This window comes from Stegostoma tigrinum, chromosome 38 (genome assembly GCF_030684315.1).
Source record: "Stegostoma tigrinum isolate sSteTig4 chromosome 38, sSteTig4.hap1, whole genome shotgun sequence".
Lineage (NCBI taxonomy): Eukaryota > Metazoa > Chordata > Chondrichthyes > Orectolobiformes > Stegostomatidae > Stegostoma > Stegostoma tigrinum.
Window position 1 is genome coordinate 15447902 of NC_081391.1, and position 16770 is coordinate 15464671.

Here is a 16770-nt window from a genome sequence, read left to right on the forward strand (position 1 = left end):
ATTTTCCTCTGCACTGTCCCCAAGGCTTTGACATACTCACATTCTAATCTTTATTGTACAGCACACACAAGTGGCAAAAGGGAATTAGCTGCCCACACCTAGGTGTCTCATGCCTGTGTGTGACTCACGGTCAGCTTCCCAAAGGCACCAGCTCACACTTAACAGTCGACCAGCTTAACTTCAAACTTGCCAGTGCATGCTGTGTGAGACGTGTGATTTTGAACGTAGCTCGAACAGGAATATAACACAGATGGCTTCAGAACAGGAGCTACCAGCAGAATGGACTTCTTAAGACACAGCCTCCTCAACAAAAGTACCACAGTGTGGTCTTTATGTGGCCCAATTACCACAGGAACCTCACCACATGACCCACTGGTCGGATTAATGATGGGAACTGCAGGATTCTGTTGGGCTCTGTGTTCCACCTACTCAATTCACTTTTGTTTCTGTCTCATATTTTCATTGATTCAAGTGGCAGTGCAGAGATGTGAACCTAAAATCCAATTTAACTCTTCCAGTGCAGTACTGAGGGAAGGCTGTACAGTTGCCGGGGGGTGCCTCAGGCAGACCTATAAAATAAACCCCATGGACATAGTTTCAACGTGGGGCTGGCAAGTTAATTTCCCTGCCCCTCCACTCCCCAGCATCACTAACAAAGCACTATGACTAATGGACAGGACTGGCCTTCATCTCAATACTGTTTGTGGGATCTTATTGTGCATCACTAGGCTCTCACTTTTCCTATATTGAAACAGTGACTGCCTTTCAAAAATTAATTCCTTGGCTGTTAAGTACATTTGGACATCCTGAAGGTGTAACAGTTGCAGTATAAATGCAAGTTCTTTATTGCTTCTTCTTCTTTTCACCCATCAGTGTACAGACTGGTGGGTATCTGTGTTCAAATTCATGCTCAACGCTGAGTTAGTGACATGACTGTATTTAGACGAGGGAAAGCAGTGGGAGAACAGGATTGGGTGAAGGGGAATTGATCAGGTTTTGTGGTCTTACCACCTTCGGGGGGGGGGGGGTTCGCGGAGGGTGGAGTGCCGGTTACTGCATGAAGGCAGGATTTGGTGATCCTACCACAGTGGAATAGCCAATCTGCATGGAGCCACATGTGGAGTGGCCACTTGGGAGAAACATTAGAGAACTGGCTAGTACCCTGGATCCCCTGAACTGGAATGAGTCAGCTCCTTTGAGGAGATGACAGGAGTTAAGCATCTGAATGCAGTCACCATGAGGCATGACTTCGTTATTCAATACAATGCAGTGTTGACCACTTTACAGTGAGAGACTGGTTTTATTTCCTAGACATTGTAAATGTGGAGGAGATGATTTTGGCAGGGGAGGTGGTGGGGGAGGCGGGATGTTGGTGGTACAATACCTGCCTTTTCACTACTCAGCTAATCGTAGGGTTCAGGATATGGTGTGGGTTGTCACACTGCGTGATGACCTTATTCAGTTGGAGTTTATTTCAGCCCAACTCTGCCTGGAAACCATCCCAGATCCATTTATCACTCGTTTATAAATATTACATTTTCATTTTCATCCAATGTACAATCTCTCACCACTCTTCCACCAGGCAGTAATTCCCAACAGACAACACCACATTTAAAGAACCCTCAGGAATGCAGTCGTGTGCTAAGCCTAGTGACAAGAAACATGTTTCATCTGAGAATTTAATTCGGCCTCCCTCCTCCAATCCTGTTGTTCCCACTCCATCAACGTGAAACCTTTCCTTTTCTTTTGTTTCTCGTCTCCACTGACTAGAGTCTTCAAAAGCATTTACAAGTGTAAAGTGCTAGGAACGAGGTTTACGACTGAAAGTTGAGGGAGATCATTTCTAACAGCAGGTGTGTGTATTATTCTTAAGAATCATCAAAAGAGGTTGCACTATTTTGCCTTGTTGATGCACTGTTGGCAACATTTGATATCAATTCCCAGTTGCCCTTCAGAAGGTGATGGTGAACTGTCTTCTCAAACTGCTGCAGTCCATGTGCTGCAGGAAATCCCTTAATACTGTTAAAGAAAGAGTTTCAGGATTCTGACGCAGTGACAATGAAGGAATAGTGATGTAATTCCAAGTCAAGATAATGAAGGGACGAGTAGAAAGTGAGAATACATGTGTAATTTTCAGGCTTGCAAAAGGTAACTAATGGAGTGCTGCAGGGATCAGTGCTGGGCTCTTCAATATCTGCAATCACTTTTATGATTTTCAATGATTTCTTCAAAAAGACTGAATCTTTGTTAACTTTGGTGATCGTTGTTGAGAGGGCATAAATAGTCTCCAGAGGAATTTAGACATGTTCAAGCCCAAAATGACTCATCTTCAGATTTAAAAGTATTACAGGACTCAAAATATTAACTCTTTTTCCCGCTCCACAAAATGCTGCCAGACCTGATGAGTTTCTCCAGCATTTTATATTTTTATTTCTGATTGCCAGCATCCACAGTATTTTGCTTTTGATTCAAAGTGCTGTCTGTAGCTTTGTTCTCCTTTAGACAAGATATAATTACATCTGAAACAGTTCAGAGGAGAGTCACTCATCTGATTCTTGGGATGAAGGGAACGAATGAATGCTTGTTCAGATTAGGATTAGAGTTAGAGTCCATACCTCATTGAAACTAATAAACATGGATAGTAGGAACTGCCAATGCTGGAGAATCTGAGATAACGCGGTGTGAAGCTGGATGAACACAGCGGGCCAAGCAGCATCAGAGGAGCAGGAAAGCTTGACATTTTGGGTTGGGACCCTTCTTTAGAAAACATGGATGGTGATCTGATTGAAATGTGTAAAATTCTGAGGGGCTTGCAGGGTAGATGTTGAGAGAATGTTTCCCCTTGTGGGAAAGTAGAATCAGGGAACATAGTTTAAAAATTAGGTGCCCCCCATTTAAGATTGAGATAACTCTTTTCTGTCAGGGCTTTTAAGCTGTGAACTTCTATTCCCCAATGGAGGCTGGGTTGTTGAAAATATTCAAAGCTTAGCTAAACTGGTTTTCCGTTGACAAGGTTATGGGTAAGCAGCAATGTGGATTTTAAGGTTGAATGGGCTGAAGGGTCGGGCCTTGCTCCTCATTGTTACTTTCCTATATAGTACATGCGAGACAGGGATGTGCAAGTGGTGGCCTTCCGGTGTATTTGCTGGCCATGAGTTTCTAGGCGCTAGAGGCCCTGGATTTGGAAGGTACTGTCGAAGGAACCTTGGTGTATTGCTGAAGTGTCTTATAGTCGGCACACATCGCTGCCAGCAATTGTCAGGGGTTGAGGGAGTGAATGTTTTGTGTGGTGCTGATCCAGAGGGCTGATTGGACAGCATTAAACAGCCTGACAGTTCTTAGGAAGCTGCACACTCCTGATGTGTGCCTTGTGAATGATAGACTGGCAGTGGGGGAGTCTGGAAAAGTGTTAACGCTGCTAGATGGAGTAACCATATAAATATGAGCAGGTCGTATGTCAGATGAGTCCAGCTTCAACAACACCTAAGAAGCCTGACAATATCCAGGACAAAACCTGGTTGGCACCACATCCACAAGCATTCAATCTCTCCACCAAAGATACTCAGAGCAACATTGTATGCTATCTACAAGGCTCTTAGATAGCACTTTCCAAACCCACAGCCATAACTATATATTTTAAACTTATTTCTACTTCTGTAACTAAGATTTTGTACCTAGGTGCTTTGTACTTAAGATGGCGCAGTTAGTGGCAATTTTCCACTCTTTAGACTGCACCCTTGTAACCAGTACTTGAGTACAAGTGGCAGTAAAACCTAAATCTAAATCTAAATCTAAACCTAAATCTCACTCTAAATCCAGAGGGACAAGGGCGACAGATATATGTTAATACCACCACCACACAGTTCTCCCCCAAGCCGCTCACCACCCTGACTTGGAAATATATTGCCATTCCTTCACCGTCACTGGGTCAAACTCCCAGAACATCCTCCCTGACAGCACTGTAGTTTTAAGTACGTTAAATGGACTGCAGTGGTTCAAGAAGACAGCTCACTGTCAACTCCTTAGGGGCTATTAGGAATGTGCAATAAATGCTGGTCCAACCATTGATGTCAACATCCTACGAATAAATGAAAAATCAGTTCACAACCACTGACTCCTCACTTTCTCTCAGCCCCTCTCTCTCTCTTCCAATTTTCTCACCCTTTCTCTCTCTCCAGTACATTCACTCTCTCTCTGTGGTTCCACCTTTCACCCATTCTCTGTTTACTTACATTATGTTTAAAGTAAGCACACAACATTATTTACTTACAATGAAACTGTCATTAAAAAACTCAAATATGATGTAATGCAACTGCATTCATTGGAGGAATTCAGGGCAATTAAAGCCTAAGTGTACTCATAATTCCAGTTTCTCGCAAGAGCATTGCTTAAAGGCAAAATTATTAAACATTATTTGAAGATATTAAACAGGATATTAAAAGTAGTCTCCACTGTTATCCCCAAAGGACTTATATTTTGAATGCCCTCCAAATAATTTCTGCAATTGCATCTTTGTTTCTCCAATATTGGACTTAAAATCCTTTGATTTCCTTTGTAGTCAATTATCACTTTCTTCGATCTCAGATTAATTTGAGATAATTCTGAATTTCATTTGTACTTGATTACTTACACACATGTTTCTAAATTGCATAATTGCCTTTTAATCATGTCAAATAGGCTTAAGTGTCTGGTTGAGTAAAAGGATAAAACGGTTAAAGGGAAAGGCTCCGGTCAAAAAATTCAAGTCATGCATGAGGTCAGGAACACTAGAGTTGCACAGCGGACTGAGATGAAAACATGAGAAACAAGAGTGTTTAGTCAGTCGGCCATTTGACTCTTTGAGTCCATTTGAGCATTAAATATAATCATTACCGATTTTTTGCTTCAAGTCCACTTTTGCATCCAATCCCCAACTCCCTCTATTCATAGATACTGTTATGAAATAACTCCACAAGAGGCCGGTATCCCATCACCAAATCACACGTTACTTACACACGGGAAGTCCTTGACACTGGTCCGGCTTCCTCAGAGTCAGCTTACAGAACCCCAACACTGCTATTTATATCTGTCTGCCAGGGCTCCCTGAATTGGACCAGTTTAATATCCCCGATCAGGGATCCCATATTCTATGAGGTCCTCATGGCTGACCCTGTTACAATCACTACAGATAGACCTGCTGAACATTCCCAGCTTTACAAGGCCTGCTGCTTAGATGCAAACTGACTGACTGATTACATTGGAACAGTTAATTCACATTTTCATTAAAGTTTAGGTTTCCATACCAGTGTAACGTTTCGCTTTATTGTTATTAGTTACTTGCATGTTTTTTTAAACAAACAGGCAATGTACCTGAAATTTATTTTTTGTATGTAATTTTCTGTGTGGACAAAGGAGAGAAAGTGAAAGCTTTCTATAAGCTTCTGTGGCACTTTGTTGTCATGAATGTCTTTAATTCACTGTGACCTTTGGCACTGTAGACATTTTGAAGAAACTTTACTATTTGATTGCCACTTCTCTTCAGGTATAAAGATGTTCTCGCGAGTTTTGAGAAGATTTGTAGCTCAGGTTGAGGTTCTGGATGTGAGTTTGCTCGCTGAGCTGGAAGGTTAGTTTTCAGACGTTTCGTCACCATTCTAGGTAACATCATCAGTGAGCCTCCGACGAAGGATAAAGATGTTCCGTTCTTGCCTCCAAAAGGATTTCTGTTTGTCCCTTTAACCTTGTTTACCTTAGTTGCTTTCTGTAACTTGTTTTTATTTCTGGCCTTATTCTGTGAATCACACTGACAGTTAACACTGACTCTAAATCAATGAACTGTTCCTTTTTTACAACCATTTCCACGCCTTTTGCCATTTTTTTCTGTGATTCCTAATCTCTCCCATTTTCAAACCTTCACTGACGTTCATTTCTGCCATGCCCAAAATTATGAGGGCTGTAAACAGGATAGATAGGAGGAAATTTTACTCCTCTGTAAAAAGATCAATAACCGGGTTCATGGAATTGAGCAAAGGGCAGGACTTTTGGAAGGGATTTAAGGAAGACTTTTCTCACCTGGTGGATGGTAGGTATCTACAGCTGAGCGAACATATGTTGTTTCAGACACAGAGAAAATGCAGGGCAGTGGGGCTGGCTGAATCACCCTTGTTTACAGACAGAATAGGCATGACGTGCTCAATGGCCTCCTTCTGCACTGTGAAATTTCTGTGATTCTGTTCTATATTCAATATCTCCTCACTGGACAACCCTCCCCATCCTAGATTCATTTTAGTAAATGTTTGTTGTGTTCCCTTAAAATGAGTATGTCCTTCTTTAAGTGCACAAACTGTCCCATCCTCAAACTCCTTCGTTTTTTTTACTCATTCGTGGGATGTGGGCATTGCTGGCTGGCCAACATTTATTACCCATCTCTAGTTGCCCTTGAGAAAGGGTGGGGAGATGCCTTCTTGAACCACAGCAATCCACCTGCTGTGAGTTGATCCACAATGTCCTTAGGGAGAGAATTCCATGATTTTGACCCTGCAACACTTAAGGAACAGCGATATATTTCCAAGTCAGATGGTGAATGGCTTAGAGGGGAACTTAGAGGTGTTCCCATGTATCTGCTGCCCATGTCCTTCTAGATGGAAGTGGTTGTGGGCTTGGAAGGTGCTGTCTGAGGATCTTTGCTGAATTTCTGCAACGCATCTTGCAGGTAGTACACACTGCTGTTACTGAGCATCGGTAATAGAGGGTGTGGAAGTTTGTGAACGTGGTGCCAATCCAGTGGGCTGCTTTGTCCTGGATCATTGCAAAGTTATTGAGTGCTGTTAGAGCTGCATCCATACGGGCAAGTGGAGAGTATGCTATCACTCTCTTGATTTATGCCTTACTGATGATGAATCGGATTCGGGGAGTCAGGATTCATTAGTCCTGAAGGCTGATCAATCCTACTTATCCACTGGCCTGGATATCCAATGAGATTCACCTTGACTATCAGTCAAACAAGCCTTCTTTTTGTGCTTCACAAATGAAATCTTCAAAGAAAATGGAAAGAAGTTGCATATTCATTTTTGATGCTTTTATATTTCCCTTGGGATTTTGCTCACAGCCCTGCTCTGGAGATAAACCTTTGATTCCTGAAGAGACCAGGGCAAACCAGGAGTTTAGCCGCATTGCCTGATTTAGTTTATGTCTAATTTTAATTTACATCTAATACTTGAAGCCATGCATTTAAGGTAAGATGGGGAAAGCTCAAAGGAGATGTAGGGCATGTTTCATACACATGAGAGTTGCAGGTGGATGGTACATGCTCCCAGGGGTAGTGGTGGAGGTAGACACAATAGGGGCTTTTAAAGGATTTTTAAATAAGCACATGAATAAATGAGGAATGGAAGGATATGGACAATGGGCAGACAGAAGAGATTAGTTTAACTTTGCGTTGTATTCAGCACAACACCATGGGCTGAAAGGCCTGTTCCTTTGCTGTCATATTCCAATTCAGTGGGCTAAAGCCCAAGGTGGAGGTAAGGCCTGAGCAGGGCTGATGTGATGTAGGGGTGTTATACATACAGCCTGGAGATGTGGGGTAAGAGGAGTGTTATGAGTGGGGTCTTATGTGAGAACCCAAATTAATGGGCATGGACACCTAGAAGGTGCTAAGGCTAAATTGAGCAGGATTCAGGAGTGAGGACAGCAGACTTCAGAAGCATCTGGGGCCATGTTTGAAATGAGGAGAGAACAGCTAAGTTTGGGCCAAGGGCTGATGGAGTCCAGGGTCGTTCCTTTTTTCTCTCCCCAACATATGGTTCGTCTTTTGAAGAGAGATCCTGCAGTTTAGGCCTATACTCTCCAGAGTTTAGAAGAATGAGAGGAAATCTAATTGACAATATGTATAAGGAGGTTAACAAAGTAACTGTAGACAAGATGTTTCCTATTGTGGGGCAATCTAGAATGAGATGTCATAGTTTTAGGATAAGGGATAGCAGATTTAAAACAGAGATGAGAAGAAATTACTTCTCTCAATGGTCACGAATCTGTGGAATTCACTCCCCCCGAGTGCGGTGGATGCCAGGACATTGAGTAAACTTAAGCTAGAGATAGGGAGATTTTTGATTAGTCACAGGTTAAAGGTTATGGAGAGCGGGAAGGAAAGCAGAGTTGAGGGCCAGAGGAGAACAACGATCATAGTGAACAGCAGAGCAGGCCCAAGGGGCTGAATGGCCTACTCTTGCTCCTAGTTCTTAGGACTAACTCAGCTGGATTTCCAAGATTTTGACCCAGCAACACTAAAGGAACGACGATATATTTCCAAGCCAAGGTGGTGAATGGGTTTGGAGGCAAACTTGCAGATGGTGATGTTACTTAGTATCTACTGCCCTTGTCCTGTAGAAGAGGTCATTGGTTTGGACGTTCATGCCTAAGGAGTATTGGTGAATTTTTGCAGTGTACCTTGAAGAGGGTATACACTGCTGCTACTGAGCGTCACTGTGGAGGGAGTGAACCTGGTCTGTCCATCACCCTGAGCAACAACTGCCCTGGCTCTATCTCCACCCCAATTCAAACACAGTGGCTACTCCCCTGACCCTTTCATAGCTGTCCTGTCCCCCTATATGAACCCTGTAGGAACCGCCAGATGCCCCAGGCCCTGGCTATTGGATTCTGATGAAATCCCCACCCCCACTCCCAGTATACAGCTCTTCTCCACACATCCCCATCCCAGACATTTACTGAATGTAGTTGAATAAGGGCTGGGTCAGGAAGAGAAAACTTGTGGAAAGATAGAATGAGTATGTGTATGACTTATTTTCTGTTCCTTTTTATTTTGGTTTATTATGGTCTAAATGTTATCATTCAGGTTTTATATCGGCCAGCAATGATTGATTGGACAGAATTTTATTTGCAAAAACATAATCAGGTAGCAGTTTTATTTGGTGAAGTTTGGCCAGGTAATTTTTTTTTATTTCCTGAATTTGGGGACATTGGGCTGAGAGCAAGCGGAGGTCATTTGGCCCTTCAAACCTTCTCCCCTATTTAATGAGATCATTGCCTTATCACCACTGTGACAGTGATCTTCACTTTTGTCCCAATAACCCTTGACTCAGATTAAGTAGCATTCCAGAACCCACGTTCTATTTGACCAAGAGTCCTAATGGGGTAACACAGTGATGCACTTCAAGTCCAAAGGCTGGTGAGCTGGAGTTTACAGGGCAGCTCAGAAAGACATGTAAGGAGCTAATCAGTTCAGATCAAACAAACGTGGACAGTAACGTCAAGACAATGTCAAGTCAGTGGGTGCAGAGGACGTAAGGAATGAACAGTTAGGAAACATTCGATGTTGTATTAGGCAAGGTATTAGATTGGGAAAGCAGAACTGAAAGTGATGTTGAGCAGAGCTCTAGATTCCTGTAACCCTGGGCCCAGGCACATTCCTATCACCCAGCACCTCCCAACTGGTGCCCACTCCTTTAAATTAGCTATCTCCATAAACTCTGAAATTCTCTCCTGAAACGTCTCCAGTTCACCTCCTGAAAGACACTCCTTAATCCCCACCCCCCAAGTTTCATTCCTCTTATTTATAGTCCTGTGAGGTGTCTCAGGGTGCTTGACAACATTAGTGCTGCTTTATAAGTGCAAGTCATTGGTTTAATTAAAGGATCTGTTTCATGGGGTCAGAGGCCTCTTTGTGAATTGATTATTTTGCTTCTGTTTTCCTGTGTCTGAACATTTTGTCTCTCTGCGGATTACAGCTTTTGCCACTGAGGTTAAGGGACATTGCTGAATGTTGATTTATAGGAGAGGGGAGACTTCATCATTTACTGAAGGCTGACTGAAGGCTGGAAAGTCCAACTGTGCCACGGACACTCTGGCCACACTGCGTCCCAAGGTTCTGCTTCTGACCTCTGACCAACTTTACTTTGACATGTACTTATAAGGAACACAGGGCCAGGCTAAGTCACAACATGGTGAATGCAGTCGAGCTAGTCATGGTCCAGTAGGATGAGGTTTGAAGGGCTGAATAGGCTACTGCTCTTCCTACAATACCCTTTTAGGTTGAATATCCTACCAATAGCTACTGTCCGCATTTCATACATGCTGGCCACCCACAATACTGTACCTTTTAAACAAGGAAGGGAAGAGAACTACTAAATCAGAAATACAACAACTAAAATTCAGATGGCACGCTTAATGCAGTATAACATTCCACGGTGATCCACAAGATAATTATCAAACACAATTTGATGCCAAAGCCCAAGAAGACCGTAAGACTATATGATCTAGGAACAGGAGAAGGCCAAATGGTCCCCTGAGCCTGCTTCGCCATTTAGTAGGGTCATGACTGATCCAACATTCTTCTTGTCCAGTTTTCTGTGTTTTCCTCATAGTCCTTGATTCCCCGACTGATCAACAATCTATCCATCTCAGTCTTAAATATACACGAGGATTCTGCCCCCACAGCTCTCTGTGGCAAGAAGTTCCAAACACTCACAACCATCTGAGAGAAGAAATTCCGCTTCTTCTCAGTCCTAAATCAGAATCATTAGAACAGGTGACCAAAACCGTGGTTGAAGCTTCACATTCTGAGGAGCATTTTAAAGAAGGAGAGAGAAGTGGAGAGATTAAGTGTGGACTTCCAGAGTTTAGGACCTAGACAGCTAAAGACCAATGAAGGAGTAAATGAAGAATTCAGTTGAGGAAGGATACACAAGAGGCCAGGACCAGAAGAGTGCAGTGAGGGCTGCAAAATGGAGGAGGTTACAAAATTAGTGAGATGTGCACGAGGTTTTGGGGGGATTTCAAAACAGAGCTGCACATTTTAAAATGAAGGCATTGCCTGACTGAAACCAAAAGTAGGTTGGTAGGCATAAGCGGTGTTCCTGAATGGGATTAGTCAAAGATAGGACAGGGGGCAATAGAGGACAAATGGAGGAGATGTGATTTAGAAATTTGCCTAAAATGGAATGCAGTAAATCTCAAGGGAAGTGATTCATTCATCTGGCCTCTAGCCCACACTGGGCGCCTGTCTCAGAAGAACAGTTTGTGTCTCCTAAATGTTTGCACACTTTGACAAGGCCAAATGGAATTAAATTCTGGAATCTGCCAAGAGTCTCCGATCAAACCACGAGTGAAGGAGGTCACTTATCCCTGTTAGTAGGAAATAAATAAGTCATTTATTTGCCTGGAATATTAATATTGGCCTCTCGAAAAAGCAACGCCTACTGTCAGGTGGTTTAAAATGTCTTCTTGTCAGAATATTCACAACGCTTTGAAAAGGGAACATTTCACTCAGCGAAGGAAAACCATAATAGAGGAATGGACTGAATGCTAGAGATTGGGGATTGACCTGCTCATAATGGAAATCTGTGAGAATTATTTAATTTAGCTGGCTGTCTCCATGAGGCCTGAAGATGAGGAGCCTGTGAGGAGCCATTGCACCATGATTCCCTGCATTTTACCAACCCTGTCACCTCCTGGTGCAATATAAATTTTGGCCAGCAATCAAGCACTCCCACATCAGGTCCATGCAGAAGAGTAGGTAGAGCAATAGGACGTACAAATCTTCTCAGCCACCCCTCAAGCTGTTCCAGGGTTTAGGAACAGAATGGCTTCATCGCTGATCTCACTTTCCTGCTCTGACCCCATATCTCATTCTGCTTCAACTCCATCTCAGAAAAGTGCCTCCTCCTGCAGTACTGTAATACTTGGACACTTTTCTCCTGTGCTCAGCCGGAAGCCTCTTGGTAATTGTTTAATTGCAGCCGTTTTGTGCAGTCTTTAGAACCATTTAAAGCAGGAAGTGGATTCAGGATCCCAAACCACCACGTGGAAATGGTCACTTTAATGATCCAGAACTTAAACATTGCTGAAAGAAAGACATGTTGTCAAGGCTTTCTGTCATGCAGATGCAAGATGCCAAATTTCAAAGGGAACAACAATTTATACTGTATGAGAAAAGGTGATCACTTGTTGGCAATTTGACTCCAATTAGTTAAGGCATGGACAATGGAACAAGAAACTATTGTGCCCCACCCCTCCATTAGTTCAGAAAGACACATACCTGGATATGTTCCTTCGCCCTGCAGAGGACCGGTCCCTACATATGAATTTCTATAGCTTCTAGTAAACATCAGTGAGCTGCATTGCGAGCCAAAGATAAATTTAATTCATAGAACACTAGGGATTGTTTAGCAACCATGTCCAAAGGCATAATCACTTCTAACATTAGATTTTACAAGTATGGGCTGGTCATCATGGTTAGCATGACCTCTCATAGAAAGGAAATTTCTTCCCATTGGTGTAGATTAAATTGACCAAGTGTTGGGTGGTCACTATCTGACCTCTTGTCCTATCTAACTTTCCAGAAGCTAATTTAAACTTATTTTAATGGAAAACTTCTGTGAGATTTTCACACACATCCCTTAGGGTAAGGAAGCCCCAACCTGATACTTTACTGTCTGGCTGGAATGAAAGGATTATACAGCGCGTAAGGATCACTGTCTCCATTTTGTATTGCAATTCTTTCTGGTTTCTTTCTTTATTTCTCATCTGGTCAGCTGCTATCCTGTCATTCACACCTCATCGAAACCAACATTTTGTTGAGAACAATCCTAAAGTGGCTGTAAAAGCAAAGAGATATGGGTGTAAGAATGGATAAGTTATAGACAGGGACAGGACAAGTGGAGAGAGTGATTAATAAAACTTTATTCTTGGCCTCATTTTTAGAGAAACAGAAAACAATATTGAGATTATTATATATAAATCATTGGCTCAGCCTCAAGTGCAGTATTATGTACAGCGTCTCACATTAGGAAGGATGTGAAGGCAACAGAGAGGGTTATTTTTACTTACAGTTGGTTCTGCTATAACCTGTGTGCTGGCAAGGTTAATTGGCTATAATGTGAATGATGAATAGGGGAACACTGTTTCTAAAACGCAAACTTGTGTTGGCCATAACATGATTCCATCAGTGTGCGGAGGAGTACACATTGGCATCACATGATCATTTTGCTGGCTTTGTCCTGAGCATGTGCAATGTTAGCATGGGAAGAGTCTCGCACTGGCATCACGTGGTCATTTTGCAGACTTTGTTGTGAAGTGCTTTCTGTGAGAGGTACAGTACTCTGTGCTTTTTGTTTTTTTGCAAATTCTGCTGCATTAACCACAGAAATGTGAGGACAAAGTGACAGGAATGTTAGCAAGAGGCATCCTGGTGAAAAAATCCTGGTGGTGAACTTAAGAGAAAGGCTATAGCAATGGACGAGAAGCTAGGTGTGAGAAAGCATTTTAAGCGTAATGAGAGCACATAGTTCGCATAACAGATATAAGGTAGTCTACCTTACACACCATTAGAGACAATGCAGAAAAGATTAAAGCAAACTGTATTGCTGGAACAAGTCTGAGTGCTAGCAAATCTGTGAGGTCACGGACAAAGGAACTTGAGGAGATGGAGCAGCTTCTAAGTGTGTGGATTGAAGATCAAATGGAAAAGCAATCTGAGACCATTGCTCTGATGAAGGGTCTAGGCCCGAAATGTCAGCTTTTGTGCTCCTGAGATGCTGCTTGGCCTGCTGTGTTCATCCAGCTCCACACTTTGTTATCTGAGACCACTACTTCTCTCAGCATAAAAGAGACAATATTATCAATTTATGAAAACTTAACAAAAAAAAGCTGAGAATCCTGCAGATGTGCCTGCCTTTAGTGCTAACAGTGGCTGGTTTGCTAGTTTTAAGAACTGTTGTGCTCTTCATAACATAAAGTTATGTGTTGAAGCTGCCAGTGCAGACAAGGAGCATGCGATGGCATTTCCTCCCAAAATAAAGAAACAATTGACAAAGATGGCTATGACTTTGACCAAATTTTCAATTTGGTTGAGACAAGTTTATACTGGAAGCAAATGCCATCAAGCACCTACATTTCTATGAATGAAGCACATGCTCCAGGCTTTAAGGTGGCAAAGGATCATATGACTGTGCTACTGTGCCAATGCCAGTGAACACGTAAAGCTTAAGTCTGTGATGGTGTACTACTCTGCCAACCCATGAATCTTGAAGGTTACCTTAAGTCTACTCTAAGCATCTGTTTTAGGTCAAGCAGAAGAGGTTGGATGATAGGACATCTTTTTTCTGACCTTATTGTTGATGTTTTGGAAGATGTTTTTAGAAAAATTGCAGGAAAAAAAATTTGGATTTTAAGATTTTTCTCATCCTGGGGTAATTCACCAAGCCATTCTCAGACTATCGGTGAACTTTCTGAAAACATCAAAGTGCTGTTTCTTTCCTCAAACACAACCTCTCTCCGTCAACCCAAGGACCAGGGTGCAATAGTAGCTTTTAAAGCTTATTATTTAAGGTGCGCATTTAAGAGGCAGATTTCAGCCACTAAGGAGGATAAGGACAGTGTTCTTCAATTTTGGAAGGGCTGTAACATCAAGAATGCAATTGACATTATCATGGAGGCTTGGGGTGATATCAGGAAGGACTGCTTGGAGCAGTTTGGCAAAAGCTTCTCTCACACTTTTTTCAAGATTTTAAAACCTTTGATCTATCAGAGGAGCTCCCAAGAATCAAAGAATGTTGTGTTGATCTTGCAAAGCAATTTGGATCTGAAGAAGTGGAGAGTGAGGATGTTGAAGAGTTGCTTGATTCCCACTGTGAAGACCTCTTCACAACTGATCTACAAGAACTTGTCACTGAGAGGGAAGTGGAAGCTGGACATGAAGAAGATGAAGTCCAGGATGCAGCACCATGAGAGATTTCCACTTCTGTTCTGTCTTCTATCCTGAAGGCATCTGAGAAGCAGATGCAGCCTCTAGAGGACAACAATTACAAAGCAGGATGCAGCAAGATAGCAGTTCATGGAATAAGATCTTATTTGACACCTTATGAACAGCTTCTTCACGGAAGAAGAAAAAGGGCAAAGCAGCAAAAACTTTGGTATCTTTTTTAAGCCAACTCCTCAAGAAACAGTCGAAAGATAATGAACCACAGCCTCAACCATGAACCACTTCTGGATTAACTATTTTTCGCACTGAACCTGCAACCACAACTGAACCTGAAGGCGATGATGATGATAATGATGGCCCTCAGCCACAGGATTAACAAAAGAGTAACATCAAAACCTCCTCTTCCCCAATCAAGTCGTCTTTGACATTTTTTCAAGGTAAGGTGTTAAATTTACTTTTATTCCATTATTAAATATGAATTAAGCATTGACTCAAACTGTGCTGTCCTTTGTGTTCGGCTTCTGAATGATTTTTGAGCAATTTTGAGTGATTTTTTGGTGGTCTGCCCCTAACCCCACTTTTCCCATAGGGCCTGTTATTTCTATAGCACGATTTTCTATAACACAATATTGCACAGCAATGCAACTAATAGATTATAACAGAACCAATTGAAATTAGTGATGGGAGGGGTGTTGGCACTGGCTAGGCTGGAATTTATTGTCTCTCTGTAATTGACCCTGTGAGAGTGATGCTGAGACACTTTCTTGAACCGCTGCAATCCACGTGGAATCCTCACAGTACAGAGGGTCTGTCCCAGTTAAGCATCAGTAGCAGGCGTATTCCAGTGAGTAAAATGTCCCAAAGCTCCTTGGGAGAAAGGAGCAGTGAAGAGGTAGGGTGGATGAGGTGGTGTTATGGTGGGTAAGGTAAGTGGGTGAGGGCAGCTAGAGTGGGTAAGAAAAGGATATGGCGGGCAAGGTAAATGGGTGAGAGTGAGATTAATGGGTGAGGGGATAGGGTGAGACGTTTATAGTGTTACAGGTGGTTAAGGTAAGTGGCTAAGTAGGTAGCGGGGGTAATGTAAGTGGGTGAGGGTGTAGGGTGGGTGAGGTACACAAGTGCGAGAGATTAAGATGGATAAAAGGGTAGCATGGATGAGGTAAATGGATTAGAGGTTGGGGTCAGATGGATTTTTTAAATGGATTTTTGGTATGGAATTTCCTTCCCAGAGAGCAATAGAGGCTTGTCCATTGAATACATTCAAGGTTGAATCTGACAGTTTTGATGGATGAGGGAGTGAAAGGCTGTGGGGGACTGTCAAGCGAATGTAGTTTTAGACCACATCAAATCAGCCGTGATCTTATTGACTGGTGGTGCAGGCTCAAGAGGCAGAATGGCCTCCTCCTGCTTCTCGTTGCTTTGCCATTGTGTATGAAATGAGTTTCCATGGCACCCAAACCTGAGAAACTCACCGGGGGAGTGGCCTCATTGGTGAGCATTCCCAACATGGAGCAATTTGAATGGTCTCATTATCTCCACCCACCTGCCAACTCAGTCCATTGAACAAGGCTGAGGACCTACCGTGACTGCATTGAATGGCGAAAAAGGGCTGCTCCCTTTCCAATGTTTCTTATTTAAGCTAGCAGTACCCTGGAGCTGGTAGGCAACCTCGAGCAAGGTGGGAATATGTTGGTACAGGATGGGTTGACAAGAATATTTCTTTATAATTTATTCATGGCAAGTGCGCATTACAGTGATACTAGAAATATTTGTTGCTTGTGGCTCTAAACACACGACTAATCATTATTTGTTATTACTTGGGCCAAATGGGAGTTCACAGGAAGTCATATCAAACTCATTTTCCTATTCTTACTGCTGTTCACCACATTCATTAGAGAATTGTATGAAGTCATGCAAATTTGTCAGTGGAGCATGTTCAGAATTGTGGTGTACTGTACTTTAGAGCAAAATTCTCTGTTGTTTTTAGCTTCCTAACAGCCAAAGTCATAAAACAAGAGGTATGGAGCTCAGCTCTCCCCAGGTCTTTTGCAGTGGTTTAAAATCTGCTGCTA

General features: G+C 42.5%; 1 protein-coding gene across 7 annotated transcripts in view; it reads left to right on the forward strand.

The window, feature by feature from the left end:
- Positions 1-16770, forward strand: part of LOC125447315 (tumor protein p53-inducible protein 11-like) — a 211780-nt gene that overhangs the window by 117188 nt on the left and 77822 nt on the right. The window contains exon 1 of one of the 7 annotated variants that reach the window (XM_059640431.1): positions 15120-15135. The exons of the other annotated variants lie outside the window; for them this stretch is intronic. The gene's annotated coding sequence lies outside the window, so the exon portion shown is untranslated. Of the gene's footprint in view, positions 1-15119; positions 15136-16770 lie in introns of those variants that run through there. 7 annotated transcript variants of the gene reach the window in all.